Consider the following 19128-nt stretch of genomic DNA (forward strand, 5'->3'; position numbering starts at 1 on the left):
AATATGTTCCTACTTCATTTTTTCCTACTTCTTCATTTTTAAGCAAACTTGTTGACTACTGAATCATTTGCCACTCAATTTTCATTTATACCGTCTCTGTTAATTGTAGTTTCTGTTTCTTTGCACAACTAATTTGAAACCAAATGTTGAATTCCTTAATGGGAATACATATTTTGCGTGCAGTTTTGAATATACTTTCAAATTCATCTCTATCTTACTAGAATGTGAGCTCCTTGTGGACAAGGATGTTATCTTTGTTATAGTATCAGCTTTAATACCTAGCAAAGTGCCATGCACAGAAAAACTGCTTTATTGAAATAAATGGATGGATCTAGATTATTAAATTAATACTACAGTATCCTGTGATGCAAGATGAATGGATATTAGAGGAATTCTCTTAGCTAATTTTCAAAGTAAGATACAGAAAACAAATACCTGTAGCATTTTTGTTATCTAAAAATTGATACTCTATTTTGAGGATTTCATTTTTATTCCATCAGTAAACATTCTATGCAAGTTCTGAAATATGCAGCAGTTAAACTTCATGGTACATATTAACTAGTTTTATTTACAAAATCAGAAATGCTCTCTTAGGCTTCCTAGAAATAAATGTTGACAATCATTTTATTGACCAAAGGTGCTACTTATTTTCTAATATTTATATTCATCATAAGTTTTCTTGTCTACAAAGCTTCAGTTCTTCTTTTTGGGGTGGGGGGATGGGGAGAAGCACACAAAACTAAAATATCTTTTCGTCTGAATTATGCAATTTAGCATTGTATATGTTCCTTTGTGCTCTATTCTTATTGTATTTTAATTATTTCTTATTGCTCACTTATTTTTATTGCAGGCCTATGCTGTTTCTTGGAAAGTACATGCATATATATTTATATAATATGCAAGAAAAACCTGTATTGCACATTAAATTAAAAAAATGAAATTAAAATGACAAATAAATGTTCATGCTAAATTTTGAAATGAAATCTGCAGCTTTTTCTTAAGGACCATTAAATGCTGTGCTACACTATGCTAATCAAAACAATTTCCAACATCAGCTCAAATATTAGGGTACTACTTTTTTCAGAATACACATAATTGATTAATGTCATTGGAAGTCAAACACAGCCAAAATACAAATCATTCTTAAGGGCTGAAATGAATGTCTACTGTTCGTTAGCTTTTCAGGAATGTACAGAAGGAACACACTCAGTTTAAAAAGAGAACATTACCTGCACCACAGCAGTGCCCCTCAAACCACTTTCAGCCTATTTTCCCTCCTTTAACTTTTTTTAAGTAGACTTTATTTTTTTTAAAGCAATTTCAAGTTCAAGCAAAGAAAGCACAGAGATTTCTCATATACGCCCCGTCCCACACATGCATAGTCTTCCCCATCATCAACATCCCCCACCAGAGTTTTACCTTAGCTACAACTGATTTCTGTAAAATTACAAAGTATTTTTAAATTTATCTTGACATTTATTCTTTGACCCATGTGTTACTTAGGAGCATGATGATTAATCCCCACATGTTTGGGGATTTTCAAGTTCTCTTTCTGTTAATTGATTTCTAGTTTAAAACCATGCTGGTCTGAAAACAGACATTGCCTACTTTCTATTATTTTAAGTTTATTAAGGTCTGTTTTATGGCCCAGAATGTGGTCTGTGTTGGTGAATATTTCATGTAAACTTGATAAGAAAGTGTATCCTGCCGTTGTTGGATGAAGTAGCCTGTAGATGTCAATTATAGTCGGTTGCTTGATAGTGTTGTTGTGTTCAGCTGTTTCCTTACTGATTTTCTGCCAGCGAGATCCAGCATTTGTCCATTTTTGATAGAGGATTGAAGGTCACCAGCTCTAACAGTGGGTTCATCAATTTCTCCTTGCAGTTCTATCAGTTTTGACCTCACATGTTTTGATGCCTTTGTTGTTAAGGACATACACATTAAGGAGCATTGTGGAGAACTGATTCCTTTATCATTATATAATACCCTTCTTTATTCCTGATAACTTTCTTTGCTGTAAATAAAGTGTGTGCTCTCTGAAATTATAGAGCTACTCCTACTTTCTTTTGATTAGTGTTAGCAAAGTATATTTTTCTCCATCCATGCACTTTTAATCTATATGGGCCTTCATATTTCAAATGAGTTTCTTATAGGCAACATATAGGTGGGTCTTATTTTTTGTTCTACTCTGATAATCTCCTTTTTAACTGGTGCATTTAGACCAATGACATTTAACATAATAACTGAATAGATGGAGCAAAGTCTATCATATTTATTACTATTTTCTATGTGTTGCCCTTGTACTTTGTTCCTTCCACTCTTTTTCTGCCTTTTGTGGCTTTAATTGAGCATTTTATATGATTCCGTTTTCTCTCCTTTCTTAGCATATTGGTTATATTTCCTTTTTTTCCCTTTCTTTGTTAGTGGTTTGCCTAATGATTGCAATATACATTTACAACTAAACCAGTGTTCTTTCAAATAACTGTCACTTCATGGGTAGTGCAAATACCTTGTAATAACAAAACAATCCTAATTCTGTCCTCCTGTCTCTTATATCATTGCTGTCATTCATGTCACTATATAGAGGCATATTTATGTGTATATGTATATATGCACACATATATAATTGAATATATTGTTGCTACTATTGTTTCAGACAAAATGTTATGTTAGATTGATTAAGAATAAGAGAAATAAAAGTTTGTATTTTACCTTTACTTATTCTTTCTCTAATGTCCTTCCTTTCTATCTATAGACCTGAGTTTCTGACCCATATTATTTTCCTCCTCTCTAAAGAACTTCTTTCAACATTTTTTTTTAAAGATTTTATTCATTTATTCGACAGAGAGAGACACAGCGAGAGAGGGGACACAAGCAGGGGGAGTGGGAGAGGGAGAAGCAGGCTTCCCGCAGAGCAGGGAGCCCGATGCGGGGCTCGATCCCAGGACCCCAGGACCATGACCTGAGCTGAAAGCAGACGCTTAACGACTGAGCCACCCAGGCGCCCTCAACATTTTTGTAAAGGCTGGCCTACCAGCGAAAAGTTCCCTTAATTTTTGTTCATCTTAAAAAATACTTCTCCTGGGGCTCCTGGGTGGCTCAGTTGGTTAAGTGACTGCCTTTGGCTCAGGTCATGATCCCAGGGTCCTGGGATAGAGCCCTGCATCGGGCTCCCAGCTCAGCGAGAAGCCTGCTTCTCCCTCTCCCATTCCCCCTGCTTGTGTTCCCTCTCTCGCTGTCTCTCTCTCTGTCAAATAAATAAATAAAATCTTTAAAAAAAAATACTTCTTCAGTTTTGCAGGATAATTTTGCAGTGTACAGAGTTATGGGTTGGTGGTGTTTTTTCTCTCAACATTTTAAATATTTCATTCCACTCTCTTCCTGCTTGATTGGCTTCTGAAGAGAAGTTGGATGTAATTCTCAGCTTTGCTCCTCTATAGGAGAGGTGTCCCCCCCCACCCACCCCCGGATTCTTTCAGGATATTTTTGGCTTATTTTTACTTTTCTATAGTTTGAAAATCACATGCCCAGGTATAGTTTTCTTAACATTTATCCTGCTTGGTGTTCTCTGAGCTGTCTGGATCTGTTGTTTGGTATCCGATATTAATTGAGGGAATCCTTAGTCATCATTATTTCAAATGTTTCTTCCTCTTCTTCTTCCTCGGTTGATATTCCCATTACACATGTGTTACACTTTGGTAGTAGGACCAGTTATTGGATGTTCAGTTTTGTTTTCAGTCTTTGTTCTTTTTGCTTTTCAGTTATGAAAGTTTCTATTGAGATATCTTCATGTTCACAGATGTTTTCCCTCTGCTGTGTCCAGTTGACTAACGAGCCCATCAAAGGCATTCTCCATCTATGTAACAGTGTTTTTGATCTCTAGGATTTCTTTTTGAATCCTTCTTAGAATTCTGTCTCTCTGCTTCTATCACGCATCTGTTCTTGCACGCCATCTACTTTCTCCATTAGAGTTCTTAGCACAGTTGTTTTAAATTCCTGGTCTGATCATTTCAACATCTCTACCATAACTGAGTTTGGTTTGGATGCTAGCTCTCCCTCTTCAGGCTGTGCTTTTTGCCTTTGAGTACGTCTTGTAGATGTTTTCCTTGATTGTCAGACAAGATGTTGGTAGAAGGAACTGGAAGAAGGAAGTGCTTGAGTAAGCCTTTAGTAATGTGATGTGTGGGGGGGAGAAAAAGCAGCTTTTTATTGTCCTATGATTACGTCTCAGTCTTTTAGTGAGTCTATGCCCTGCACTGTGTAATTCACACATTCTTCTTATTTTCCCTCCCCGCCCTCCCAACCCTGGGTGGGACAGGATAGCTAGAGTAAGCTGGAGTTGAATATTTTCCTTCTCTTTCTTGGAAAGCCAGAGTGGGGCTGTAATTAGATATTTCCCTCCCTTTCTGTAGAAGGCTACAGCCAGCTGGAGTTGGGTATTTCCCTTCCCTCAAGTCAATTAAGCTCCGATAAGCCCCAGCAGGTTAGGCTCTGGTTAAATAGTTTCTTCTGAGGGCAGACCTTGTTAAGTAAAAATAGAATGCTCTGGAGTATTTCAAAATGGTTCCTTTACCCTTCTTCCTGCCAGAAATATGAGGGAGTTTTTCTCTGATAGTCACTGTGAGCACCTAGTAAAGCTCCTAGAGGACAACCCAAAAAGTATGGGGCCCTCCTCTGACTGGGTTCCCCTGGAGTTTTTTTTTTTTTTTTAAAGATTTTATTTATTTATTTGAGAGAGAGAGAATGAGAGACAGAGAGCATGAGAGGGAGGAGGGTCAGAGGGAGAAGCAGACTCCCTGCCGAGCAGGGAGCCCGATGCGGGACTCGATCCCGGGACTCCAGGATCATGACCTGAGCCGAAGGCAGTCGCTTAACCAACTGAGCCACTCAGGCGCCCCTCCCCTGGAGTTTTTAATTCTCAGACTTTTCTACACTGAGACTTCAGCAATTCTGTCAATTACTGTTCAGGTTTTCTTACTCTGGCACTGGTTCCTGTGGAATATGCTGCTCATAGGTTCCTGCTTGGTAAGTAGTGATTATTCGTATTTGCCTGTCTATCTCTCCAATTTGGGGGGCCCCTGTCCGCTCTGGTACCTCACCTCTCTTATGGGTCTAAGAAGAAATGTTGATTTTTTTTTTTAGTTTGTTCAGCTTCTTCACTGTTGTTAGGACAGACTGGCAACTTCTAAGCTTTACATAACAGACCGGAAACCAGAAGGGTTTTGTTTTTAAAATTGCCTTTAAAATGGATCTCACCTTTCACTTATTTTTAATTCAAGGACATAATTCAACATTTTAAATTTTGTCATGAACTCTTAGGTTATTTCATGTTATTTCAAATTAGTGATTAAAACTACATTTTCAGAATAATAAAGGAAATGGCTCTGAGAGTTACCAACCTAAAAAGTGTTGCTCGTGATAATGGGAAGAACTACATGCTTAATTTAAAGGACATTCAGTGGGGCATTGATATTAAATTTGTGCCCATCTCACCTACTAACAAGCTATCTTGACTCAGTCCTATCTAGAATGAAATTGATTTCACTCAAACATAGCATTGGATGGAAAATTAAATGTAAAGCACTTACAATTCTGTCTCACTTGTAATAAATAATATATATTAGCTATTATTTTTATCATGAGCTCCTCCCCCTTTTTTTAAGGTCCTCCCTTTTGGATATAATTTTACCTCATGAAGCCATTTGCCCATTTCAATAAATTAAAATTATATGAAATTCCCTACCAACCCATTATTACTTTATTTTTTAAGATTATTTATTAGAGAGAGAGAGTATGAGCTGGAGAGGGAGAGAGAACCTCAAGCAGACTCCACACTGAGCATGGAGAGGAGGCAGGGCTCAGTCTCACAACCATGAGATCATGACCTGAGCTGAGACCAAGAGTTCGACACTTAACTGACTGCACCACCCAGGCGCCCCCCTCCATTATTACTTTATTATAACTCATTGCTATTAAAGTATTTCACAAGGAATGTATTATTGCAAATAAGCAAGATGTGTCACATGGTGCTATTGTATTAATACTAGGTAATTACATCAACATATTTGAATCACTTATTCACTACTGCATCAATTAGGAATTTATTCAAAAATACAGAAAACCCAATTACAGTGACTTATGCGAATAGATTTTTATTTTCCACATCACAAGAAATCCAGAAGTAGGCTGTTTGCAGGCACTGAATGATGTCATCAGAGACCAAGGGTCTTTCTGATTTTCTGTTCTGTCAGTCTTAGCATATTGGCTCTGCTCATGTTCATCACCTCATGACAGCTCTACCTAGAGTCATCACATTCACATTCCAGGCAGGACGAATGGGAAAGAGGAAAGGATGAACTGCAGAAGAGTTAAGCACCATGCCAATTAGATTTGACCTTATTATCAGGAAAGCAGGGACTTTGAAGCCCATTTCAGTAGCCTCCCACTTCTATCCCACTAGCCACACTGGGTCACGTGACCACTCCTAAACTAATTACTGGCCAATGGAATTATCATGACTACTCTGGAGTCCAGTGATGATACCTCTCCTGGGACTTTGGTAGAATCTGTTTTCACTGAGCTCAAGGGCCCTTCCTATATTTCTAACCAATCAAGACTCTAAGTGAGATTCAGATGAATATTGAGTGTCTGGCACAGTGTGGAACTTGACATAATGCACTATACATACTTTCCACTTAGAAGAAAAACATTGTGTAATATAGTATCATCTACGCTGATACTAAGTCAGAACAAAAAATATATTTTTTTCTTCCCTTACATTCTCTGAGAGAGCGTAGGGGTGGGGTGAAGGCCTGGTAAGTGGGATTAGGTGAGTTGTATCTAGTGTCCAGAGGTTTTCTGTACACTGATTTGGCCAAATTCACAAAGCGGTGGTGATAGGGGGTATAAATGAAATGAAAAAAAAAAAAAAAACTATAAAAAGCACACAAGCAGCTACATACATTGTAAAACATACCACTTTATTCATTTGACAAATATATTTGAGTGTGTACAATTGTAGAAACATTTGTTCTAAATGCTGAGTTTATAGTAAACAAAATAGACATTCAGACCTCATGGAACTTAAGTTCTAGAGAAACCAATAAAAAAATTAAACAATTTACTATGTTAGATACTAAGTGCTAGGGAAAATAATAAAGCAGGGAATGGGATAAGGAGATTGCAATTTTGGACAGGATGGAAAATGTGGATAAGATGACATTAGTGTAAAAACATGAAGGAGGTGAAGGAGCAAGATAGGCAGATTTCTGAAGGAAGAACATCCCAAGCAGAGGAAACTGTAAGTGTGAAAGTTCTGAGGAGCACATCTGGCAAGTTCAAGAAAGGGCAAGATGTTTAGCCTAGCTTGAAGAGAGAGAGTGAAGGAGAGAAGCTGTAGATGAGATTGGGGGAGGGATTAGGGGTCATTTTTAGAGACTTACTGGTCAAAGTGCTTTGACTTGTACACTGAAGGAACATGGCATTTTTTTTTTTTTTTTACTTTTATCCAGATAGAATACAAAAATGAAAAATAATGCAATTGTAAAAAAAACCTACAATCAACTAAACAGTATTCTACCATTTCCACCAATATTACCACACCCCATCTGTGGTCTCTGTTCTAATTCACACAAGTCCTTAAAAGTCTATTTTTAGCATCTAATCCCCCACTCCATTATTCCCCCATGACGATTTATTCACATTCTAGCTATATTTCTATCAAATAACCACCATTCTCGCAAGTATTCAATGAACTCTCTTTTGTGAAGAAAAAAGATCAATGTCCTGAGCATGGTATTAAAATTCTCATTAGCTATTGCGACTTTCCTTTCCAGACTTATTTCTCAATAAATCCTTCTGTAATTACTAAAATATAGTCACATGGGTCTCTCTTCATTTTTATAAATCTGCCATTTCTTTTTGCCTCATGCTACTCCCTAAGTCTATAATATTTTTTCTCATTCCTTGACCTGATGAATTCCTACTTATAAAGGTTCAGCAAATCTTTTTCAGCTATGGACTTTTATACTAGAAGACTTAATTATTAGACTTTAGTTCAGATTAGCAGCTTAAATATATACATCTAATAGCACCCATTCCATATTTGAATAAAATTATCAACAGGCTAAGAAAAATAATCTACTTGCATTTGACATAGGGAAAAATTATGTAAGTGTGCCAGAAGCTAAAAATTTTTTCTAGATAAAGTGTAGAATGGCCACATACAAAATGCCATAAGAACATTCCTTTTTGGGGAAAAAAAAAAAAGAGAGAGAGAGAGAGAGAGAGGCAAACCAAGAAACAGACTCTTAACTATAGAGAACAAACTGATGGTTAGCAGAGGGAAGGTGGGGGAAGAAGGTGAAATAGGTGATGGGAATTAAGGAGGGCACTTGTAATGAGCACTGGGTAATATATAGAAGTGTTGAATCACTATAATGTACACCTGAAACTAATATACTCCATGTTAAGTAACTGGAATTTAAATAAAAACTTTAAAAAAAAGAAAGGCAATCAGATAGAAACTTCTACAAACTCCCGCCTTCACCGCACTCTCCTGTGTGTGCACCTACATTTTCTGATGGCTGTGATGTAGGGCTCCAGACACCTTCCCCTCTGACCTCTTAGGGATTCCAGACACTGCTGCACCACTAAGCCCATATTCTATCATCTTTGAGCCAAATTTTCTAGCTCCCCTGGATTGGGTAATACCACAGAGACAGAAAATAAACAGTGGTGGGGATGTGGATCTCTTTTCTTTTGTTAAATTAGAAATTTGAATTATTCTTTTGTGTTTTGTCCCCAAGTAGAGGATAAGGCCCTTCATAGGCTATTATTTCAATAAGCCAAAGGCTGGGCTCCCAATATTTCCTCCAATACATGCCTATTTATCTGGCTTCTGCTTATTTCAAGTACAGAGATCTGGAGTAGACAAATAAAATAAGATTTAAGTCCTTAAAAAAACAAAACACTCCTAACATTTGCTCCCTATCAAATGTCCCCTACTCCTCTTAAAAACTTCTATCTTACTCATTTAACTAAGATATAAAACTCAAAGTTTTCTATAAACTTTCGTCTCCTGGTTAATAATCTCTGGTTTTAGCCCTTTGTTAAGTCACTATTTCCAGAGTCTGATTTTTTTCCCCCAACTTTATTGAAGTATACTTAGCAAAAGAAAAAAAATTGTATATATTTAAGATGTGCAATATGTTGCAAAATGACCACAATCAGCTAATTAACATATGCATCACCTCACATAGTTACAATTTTATGTGTGTAAGTGAGGTGACAACCAAGATCGACTGAGCAAATCCTAAATATACAGTACAGATTATTACCTGTAATTACTATGCTGCATGTTAGATCTCCAAAACTTATTTATCCCTCATAACTGAAGCTTTGTACCTTTTTACCAGCATCTCCCCATTTACTCCACCTCCCAGCCCCTGGCAACCACTATTTTACTCTCTGCTTTTGAGTTCAACTTTTTTAGATTCCACATATAAGTGAGATCACGTAGTATTTGTCTTCCTGTGTTTGCTTATTTCACTTAGCATAATGTCCTCCAGTTTCATCCATGTTGTCCAATGACTGGATTTCTTTCTTGTGGCTAAATAATATTCCATTTTCTTTATTCATTCATCTGTCAAAAGATTGTATCCATGTGCCGTCTTTTGTGAATAATGCTGAAATGAACATGGGAATACAGATAATCTCTTTAAGGTACTGATTTTATTTCCTTTGGTATATACACAGAAGTGGGATTGCTGGATCATATGGGAGTTCTATTTGTAATTTGGGGGGGGGGGGATCTGTATACTGCTTTCCATAGTGGTTGTACCAATTTACATTCCCACCAACAGAACACAAAGTTTCCCTTTCTCTACATCTTCACCAACACTTGTAATTTTTTGTCTTTTTGATAATAGCCATTCTAACAGGTATGAGGGAATATCTCATTATGATTTTTATGTACATTTCCCTAATGATTAGTAATGTTGAACATATTTTTCTATATCTGTTAGCCATTTGTATGTTTTCTTTTGAGAGCTATTCAGGTCCTTAAGCCATTTTTCAAATTGGGTTAATTTTAGCTATTGAGTTGTAGGAGTTCCTTATGTATTTTGGATATTAATTTCTTATTGGGCATATGGTTTATAAATATTTTCTACCATTCTATAGGTTGTCTTTTCATTCTTTTGATTATTTCCTTTGCTGTGCAGAAGTTTTTTAGTTTAATGCAATCCCACTTGTCTATTTTTGCTTTTGTTGCCTGTGCTTTTGATGTCATATGCCCCCCCCCCAAAAAAACCCCACAAAACATTGCTCAGACCAATGTCAAGATATTTCCCTATATTTTCTTCTAGGAATTTTATGGTTTCAGATCTTACATATCAGTCTTTAATATATTTTAAGTAGACTCTTGTATATAGTGTGAGATAAGAGACAAACATCATTCTTCTGGATGTTGGTATCTAGTGTTTCCACCACCATTTTTTGAAGAGACTATTCTTTCCCTATTGTATGTTCTTTGTATCATATCGGAGATCATTTAACTGTAGATGCATAGATTTCTTTCTAGGCTCTCTATTCTAGTTTAAAACATAGAGCTTCTCCTTTTACCAGCTCCCTCAATAACCTCTGGAATTCTCTGTTATTGGATGATTTTGGGTCATATGCCCCTCTTTTAACCAATCCCTGGGTCTAAGGCAATTTAGGGCTTTGTTTGACCAGACTAAGTTTCAAATGTAGTCCTGGCTAGAGCCCCTTCTGAACTTTGTTGCCTGAGTGTGGGTGGAGGATATTCCCCCAAAGGCAATTTGAAATGCTGCACCAGAGAGCAGAGAACACTGGGTAGGCAAAAACAAAAATGACTATATTAAAAAACAAACAAAACAAAACAAAACAAAAAAACCCAAAAACTGATGACTTCAAGTTGCTATATTTCTATTGATTATGTTTTTTCATTTTTAATTTGCTTTAATTGTGATAACTGATGCCTCATGAGGTTTAAATTAAAAACATCATCATCATTATCATTATCGTATCAACCTTCTTGACTTCTATGTGAAAGGCACTCTGCTAAAATGAAGTTTGCTCATTACCCAAAGAGGAAACTCATTTAACCATTTCCCATTTTAAGGACTAATTGACTATAAAGCATAACTGTATTCACTATAACAAAGTTAAACTTTTATATTTCACTCTTCAAGCTTAATTATCAACAAGAAAATCTATTTAGAGCCATTTTCCACATTTTCTTCTTCATAGAATTTTCTTTGCAAATATTGTTTATACAACTTTTCTTTTAAAATTAAGTCAAAAAATAATAAAATTAGGAAGTCAATTTAAAGCTTGGGTCTGTTGGTTTTATATAATATTAAGACTCCATGTTCTAGCAAATGAAAATGACATTGAAAACATAATGATAAAATGTAAATCACTTGAATATAATTTTCAGAAAAATATATTACCAAAATTTTATATTTACATTAGGAAATTGGTAGAATCATATGTATTTGTCTAAAGCTAATTATCCTCTCACAGAATTTTTCATATAACATGTTAGGTAAAGGATACTTCTAGCAAAAGTAGTGTGATGAGGCAGAAGTTGTCTAGAGATATCACAGAACAAAGTGTGATAGAAATATGCAGTTATCCTCATGCTAATGTGTGTGAATAGTGTGCATATACATATTTTTATGTATATGTGTTTGTATATATAAGTATATGTATATATATAAACAAAACTATGGAATCTAAACAAAAGTCAAAGTCACAAAAAGTAGAAAAGTAGTTGCCAAGGGGTTGGGGTGGGAGGAAGGATATGGGAGAGGCTGGTAAAACGGTACAAACTCTCTCTTATAAGATGAATAAGGTCTGAAGGTCATTCTGAATACCTGCGAAATTAACCGGAGATCTGAGAAAAGAATTGCTGCAATTCTACAAAGAGAAAAACAACCACTTTTTACAAGGTGGGAGGTGTGGAGAAGTGAATCTGAGGCAATATATCGGAAGATAAACTATGGGGGGAGAGAGCCTCTGTAAGCCAGCTACCAGAAAGTAGTAGCAGCAGAGCACAAAATCGGAACTTTTAGAAGTCTACCTGAAAGGTGCTCCGGGGGCAAAGTGAGTGTAATCCCAGGTGGGACAATGTGGTCTCAGGACCCCCAGGATCACAAAAAGAATGGGGGTGTCTGTGTGCAGAAGAGTTCCCAAGCATCAGAGCAGGAGAGTTGGCTGCAAACAGTGAGCCCAGGTGCCAGTTTTTTGCTCAGTGTTGCCATAAACCACAAACTGCAGCAGAGTCAGGCGAGTGCTCTTCAAGCAGGGGCCCTGCAAGAGGCAGAAGCACAGAGAAACCCCTTCTTCTCCCCCAGGAGGAATGACTCCCCCAGGAGGAATGACATGCAGCAGGAGTCTGTAAAGTGTAGAGACTCAAAATGGGGTTGGGTGCCTGAGATAAAAACCATTGGTCACAGGCTGGATAAACACAGAATTCTGACAGAAACTTGTCTCCCTGGTCACAAGAGTGATTGACTGCTTTTCTGTGAGGGCTCATTGAAGAGTGGGGGGCATGAGCTTTCAGCTCCAGGGCTGGAGATGGGGCACTGCCATTTTCATCCCCAACATCCATGCTGAAAGCCTTCAGGGAGCAAAACAGTGCTACATAGTACATTTGGAGCCCGGACCCCTGGCAAGGGCAGTGAAATTCCACCCGGGACAAAGACACCTGAGAATCAGTGCAACAGACCCCTCCTCCAGAAGACCAGCAGGAACATCCAGCTAATACCAAGTTTACTGATCATGCAGAACTGCCAAACTCCAGCTCTTAGGGAAGACAGTATATAGCATTCATGGTTTTTTCTTCTTATTCCTTACTCTTTCAGTTTATATTTTTTTTCCTTTTCAGCTATTTTCTTATTTTAGTGATTCTTTTTTAAGTCTCTTTTAATTTTCATTTTTACATTTGTGTTATATATATTTTTTTCATTTTTGGTTTCCTTTTATTGTATTCAACTTTATTTTTGTATATATACAAGTTTTTCTTTCTTTCCTATTTTGGTATCTAGTTCCTTCTAACAAACAGACCAAAATAGTCCCAGGATCTAGTTTATTGTTGTGTTCTGTTCTACTTCTTGTTGGATTTCTCTCTCTCAGTCTCTCCCTGTCTCTTTTTTTTTGCGGGGGAGGGGGGGCGGCGGGGGAGGGTTCTGTTCTCTTCTGATTTATTTAGTGCATATTTTTCTGGTGTTGTTGCTATTTTTGTATTTTCTCTCTCTTTCTTCTGTTATTTTCTGGACATAATGACGAGATGGAAAAACTAACCCCAAAAGAGAGAACAGGAGGTAGTATTCGCTGCCAGGGATATAATCAATATGGAAATAAGTAAGATGTCAGAACTAGAATTCAAAATAATGATTACAAAGATACTAGCTGGGCTTGAAAAAAGCATACAAGACACTAGAGAATCCATTACTAGAAAAATAAAAGAACTAAAATCTAATCGGGTCGAAATAAAAAAGGCTATTACTGAGATTCAATTAAAAATGGAGGCTCTAACTGCTAGGATAAAGAGGCAGAGGAGAGAGTCACTGATATTAAAAGACAAAATGATGGAGAATAAGGATGCTGAGAAAAATAGAGATAAACAACTATTGGATCACAAGAGGAGGATTTGAGAGAACAGTGATACCATAAACCAAAACAATATTAGAATAATTGGGGTCCCAGAGGAATAGGAGAGAGAGAGAGAGAGAGAGAGAGCAGAATGTTTATTTGATCAAATTATAGTTGAGAACTTCCCTAATCTGGGGAAGGAAACAGGCATTCAAATCCAGGAGGCACAGAGAACCCCGCTCAAAATCAATAAAAATAGGTCAACACCTCGACATATAATAGTGAAGTTTGCAAATATCAGAAATAAAGAGAAAATTCTGAAAGCATCTAGGGACAAGAGGTCCTAAACCTACAGAGGTAGAAACATAAGGCTGGCAGCAGATCTGTCCACAGAGACCTGTCAGGCCAGAAAGGACTGTCATGATATAGTCAAGCTGCTAATTAAGAAAAATATGCAGCCAAGAATATTTTATCCAGCAAGCCTGTCATTGAGAAAAAGAGAGACAAAGAGCTCCCAAGACAAAGAGAAACTAAAAGAATTTGTGATCACTAAACCAGCCCTGCAAGATGTATAAAGGGGATCCTTTAAGCAAAGAGAGAGCCCAAAAGTAACATAGACCAGAAAGGAACAGAAACAATATACAGAAACAGAGACTTTACAGGTAATACAATAGCACTAAATTCATATCTCTCAACAGTTACTCTGAATGTAAATGGGCTAAATGCTCCAATCAAAAGACACAGGGTTTCAGATTGGATAAAAAAGCAAGACCCATTGATGTGCTGTCTGCAAGAGACTCATTTTAGAACCAAAGACACCTCCAAATTGAAAGTGAGTGGGTGGAAAAGTATTTATCATGCTAATGGACATCAAAAGAAAGCTGGAGGAGCAATCCTTATACCAGACAAATTAGATTTTAAACCAAAGACTGTAATAAGAGGGGAGGAAGGATACTATATCATATTTAGAGGGTCTATCCAACAAGAAGATCTAACAATTGTAAATATTTATGCTCCTAACATGGAGCAGCCAATTGTATAAACCAATTAATAACAACATTAAAGAAATACATTGATGAGAATACAATAATAGTAGGGGACTTTAACATCCACTCACAGAAATGGACACATCATCTAAGTACAAGATCAACAAGGAAACAAGGGCTTTGAATGACACACTAGACCAAATGGACTTCACAGATATATTTAGAACATTTTATCCTAAAGCAGCTGAATACACATTCTTCTCGAGTGCATATGGAACATTCTCCAGAACAGATCACATACTGGGTCACAAATCAGGTCTCAACTGGTACCAAAAGATTGGGATCATTCCCTGCGTACTTTTAGACCACAATGCTTTAAAACTTGAACTCAATCACAAGAGCAAATTTGGAAGGAACACAAATACATGGAGGCTAAAGAGCATCCTACTGGAGAATGAATGGGTCAACCAGGAAATTAAAGAAGAATTTTAAAAATTCATGGAAACAAATGAAATTGAAAACACAACTCTTCAGAACCTTTGGGATACAGCAAAGGTGGTTCTAAGAGGGAAGTACATAGCAATACAAGCCTTTCTCAAGAAACAAGAAAAGTCTCAAATATACAACCTAACCTTACACCTAAAGGAGTTGGAGAAAGAACAGCAAATAAAGCCTAAAGCCAGCAGAGGAGAAATAATAAAGATAATAACAGAAATCAATGAAATAGAAATGAAAAGAACAGTAGAACAGATAAACAAAATTAGGAGCTGATTCTTTGAAAGAATTAATAAGATTGACTCCTGGTCAGACTTATGAAAAAGAAAAGAGAAGGGACCCAAATTAATAAAATCATAAATGAAAGAGGAGAGATCATGACCAACACTGAAGAAATACAATTATAAGAACATATTATGAGCAACTATATGCCAACAAATTAGGCAATCTGGAAGAAATGGATGCATTCCTAGAGATGTATAAACTAGCAAAACTGGAACAGTCGAAATAGAAAACCTGTACAGACCCATAACCAGCAAAGAAATTGAAGCAATAATCAAAAATCTCCCAACAAACAAGAGTCCAGGACCAGATGGCCTCCCAGTGGAATTCTACAAAACATTTAAAGAAGAACGAATACTTATTCTTCTGAAGCTGTTTCAAAAAATAGTAATGAAAGAAAAACTTCCAAACTCATTCTATGAGGCCAGCATTACCTTGATCAGAAAGCCAGACAAAGACCCCACCAAAAAGGAGAACTTCAGACCAATATCCCTGATGAACATGGATGCAAAGAAATCTCACCAAGATACTAGCCAATAGGATCCAACAGTACATTAAAAGGATTATTCAGCAAAACCAGGTGGGATTTATTCCTGGGCTGCAAGGGTGGTTCAATAACCGCAAATCAATCAATGTGATATACCACATTAATAAAAGAAAGGATGAGAACCATATGATCCTCTCAATAGATGCAGAAAAAGCATTTGACAAATATAGAATCCTTTCTTGATTAAAACTCTTCATAGTGTAGGGATAGAGGGAACATACCTTAATATCATAAAAGCCATCTATGAAAAACCCACAGCGAATATCATTCTCAATGGGGAAAACTGAGAGCTTTCCCCCTAAGGTCAGGAACACGGCAGGGATGTCCACTATCACCACTGCTGTTCAACATAGTACTAGAAGTCCTAGCCACAGCAATCAGACAACAAAAAGAAATAAAAGGCATCTGAATCAGCAAAGAAGTCAAACTGTCACTCTTCACAGATGACATGATACTCTATGTGGAAAACCAAAAAGACTACCCCAAAATTGCTAGAAGTCATATGGGCATTTAGCAAAGTGGCAGAATATAAAATCAGTGCACGGAAGTCAGTTGCTTTTCTATACACTAACAATGAGACAGAAGAAAGAGAAATGAAGGAATTGATCCCATTTACAATTTCACCAAAAACCATAAGACACCTAGGAATAAACCTAACCAAAGAGGTAAAGACTCTGTACTCTGAAAACTATTGAACACTTATGAAAGAAATTGAGGAAGACACAAAGAAATGGAAAAACACTCCATGCTCATGGATTGGAAGAACAAATATTGTTAAAATATCTATGCTACTCAGAGCAATCTATACATTCAATGAAATACCTATCAAGATACCATCAACTTTTTTCACATAGCTGGAACAAATAATCCTAGAATTTGTATGGAACCAGAAAAGACCCCAAATAGCCAAAGGAACGTTCAAAAAGAAAACCAAAGCTGGTGGCATCACAATTCCGGACTTCAAGCTATATTACAAAGCTGGAACCCTCAAGAGAGTATGGTCCTGGCACAAAAATGGACACATGATCAATGGAACAAAATAGAGAACCCAGAAATGGACCCTCAACTCTATGGTCAACTAATCTTCAACAAAGCAGGAAAGAATATCCAATGGAAAAAAGACAGTCTCTTCAACAAATGGTGTTGGGAAAATTAGACAGCCACAAGCAAAAGAATGAAACTGGACCATTTTCTTATACTATACACAAAAATAGACTGAAAATGGATGAAATACCTAAATGTGAGACAGAAATCCATCACAGTCCTAGAGCAATCTCTTTGACCTCGGCCACAGCAATGTCTGGCTAGACATGTCTTCAAATGCAAGGGAAACAAAAGCAAAAATGAACATTGGAACTTCATGATGATAAAAAGCTTCTGCACAGCAAAGGAAACAATCAACAAAACTAAAAGACAACCGACAGAATGGGAGAAGATATTTGCAAATGTCTTATTAGATAAAGGACTAGTATCCAAAATCTATAAATAACTTATCAAACTCAACATCCCTAAAACAAATAATCCAACCAATAAATGGTCAGGAGACATGAACAGACATTTCTCCAAAGAAGACATACAAATGGCCAACAGACACATGAAAAAATGTTCAACATCACTCATCATCAGGGAAATACAAATCAAAACCACAATGAGATACTACCTCATACCAGTCAGAATGGCTAAAATTAAGAAGTCAGGAAACGACAGATACTGGCAAGGATGTGGACCAAGGAGAACCCTCTTACACTGCTGCTGGGAATGCAAGCTGGTGCAGCCACTCTGGAAAACAGTATATGGAGGTTCTTCAAAAAGTTAAAAATAGAGCTACCCTACAACCCAGCAATTGCATTACTATTTACCCAAAGGATACAAACATAGTGATTTGAAAGGGTACCTGCACCCCAATATTTATAGTAGCAATGTCCACAATAGCCAAAATATGGAAAAAGCCCAGATGTCCATCAACAGATGAATGGATAAAGAAGATGTGGTATATATATATACAATGGGATACTACTCAGCCATCAAAACAAAACAAAATCTTGCCATTTGCAATGATGTGGATGGAACTAGAGGGTATTATGCTAAGCAAAATAAGTCAATCAGAGAAAGACAATTATATGATTTCACTCATATGTGGAATTAAGAAACAAAACAGGATCATAGGGGAAGGGAGGGAAAAATAAAACAAGACAAAATCAGAGAGGGAGACAGACCGTAAGAGACTCTTAACTATAGGAAATAAACTGAGGGCTGCTGGAGGGGAGGGGGGGTGGAGAGATGGGGTAACTGGGTGATGGACATTGGGGAGGGCATGTTATGTAATGAGCACTGAGTGTTATATGCAACTGATGAATCACTAAACTCTATCTCTAGAACTAATGATACACATGTTAATTAACTGAATTTAAATTAAAAAAACAAGGTGAATATAGTTGATAACACTGTATTTATAATTAAAATTTGCTGAGAGAGTAGAGATTAAATGTTCCCACACACACACAATAAAAGATAAATATGTGAGGTGATGGATGTGTTAATTAACTAGATAGGGGCAGCCCTTTCACAATTTATATGTATATGAAATTATCATAGTGTACCTTTTATATATCTTAGAACTTTATCTGACAATTATACCTCAATAGAGCTGAAATTATTTTTTTTAAAAAAAGGAAAGAAAGAAACAGATGAAGGATGATGTATGCTTTGTCCTAAGAGTACTTTCCCAGTTACTTTTCAGACAGTGTTTTGCATAGACAAAGGCCTTTTTGCAGAAAGTAGAGGTGTCATCTCTGGGACAAGGGGAACTCCACGAAGGCACCACAGGACCAGGACCTTTGCTATCTGCTTCAAGCCAAGCAACTTTTTCTGTGGGGTGAAGGTCCTCCTACTATTTCACTGAAAAAGATTTCATTGCTTTAAATAAATGTTTGATGATCAAAACAAATAATAACCTGAAATTTTTAGGAATTGTATTAACCATTTCAATTGTGAGTGATTGGAACCCAACTCGATTCAGCTTAAGTAAAAAGAGAATTTATTGACAGGACAGAGCATACTTCACATAATTGAAGGAAGACTTGTAGAACATCTCTGACATATTGAAACTTGATACTCTCAGGGTAGTCTCTGCTGTTTCTCATCTCTGCTTTTCTCTGTGTGCATCTTCATTCTCTGTGGGATGAAGCAACATGCTCA

This window comes from Halichoerus grypus, chromosome 6 (genome assembly GCF_964656455.1).
Source record: "Halichoerus grypus chromosome 6, mHalGry1.hap1.1, whole genome shotgun sequence".
Taxonomy (NCBI): Eukaryota; Metazoa; Chordata; class Mammalia; order Carnivora; family Phocidae; genus Halichoerus; species Halichoerus grypus.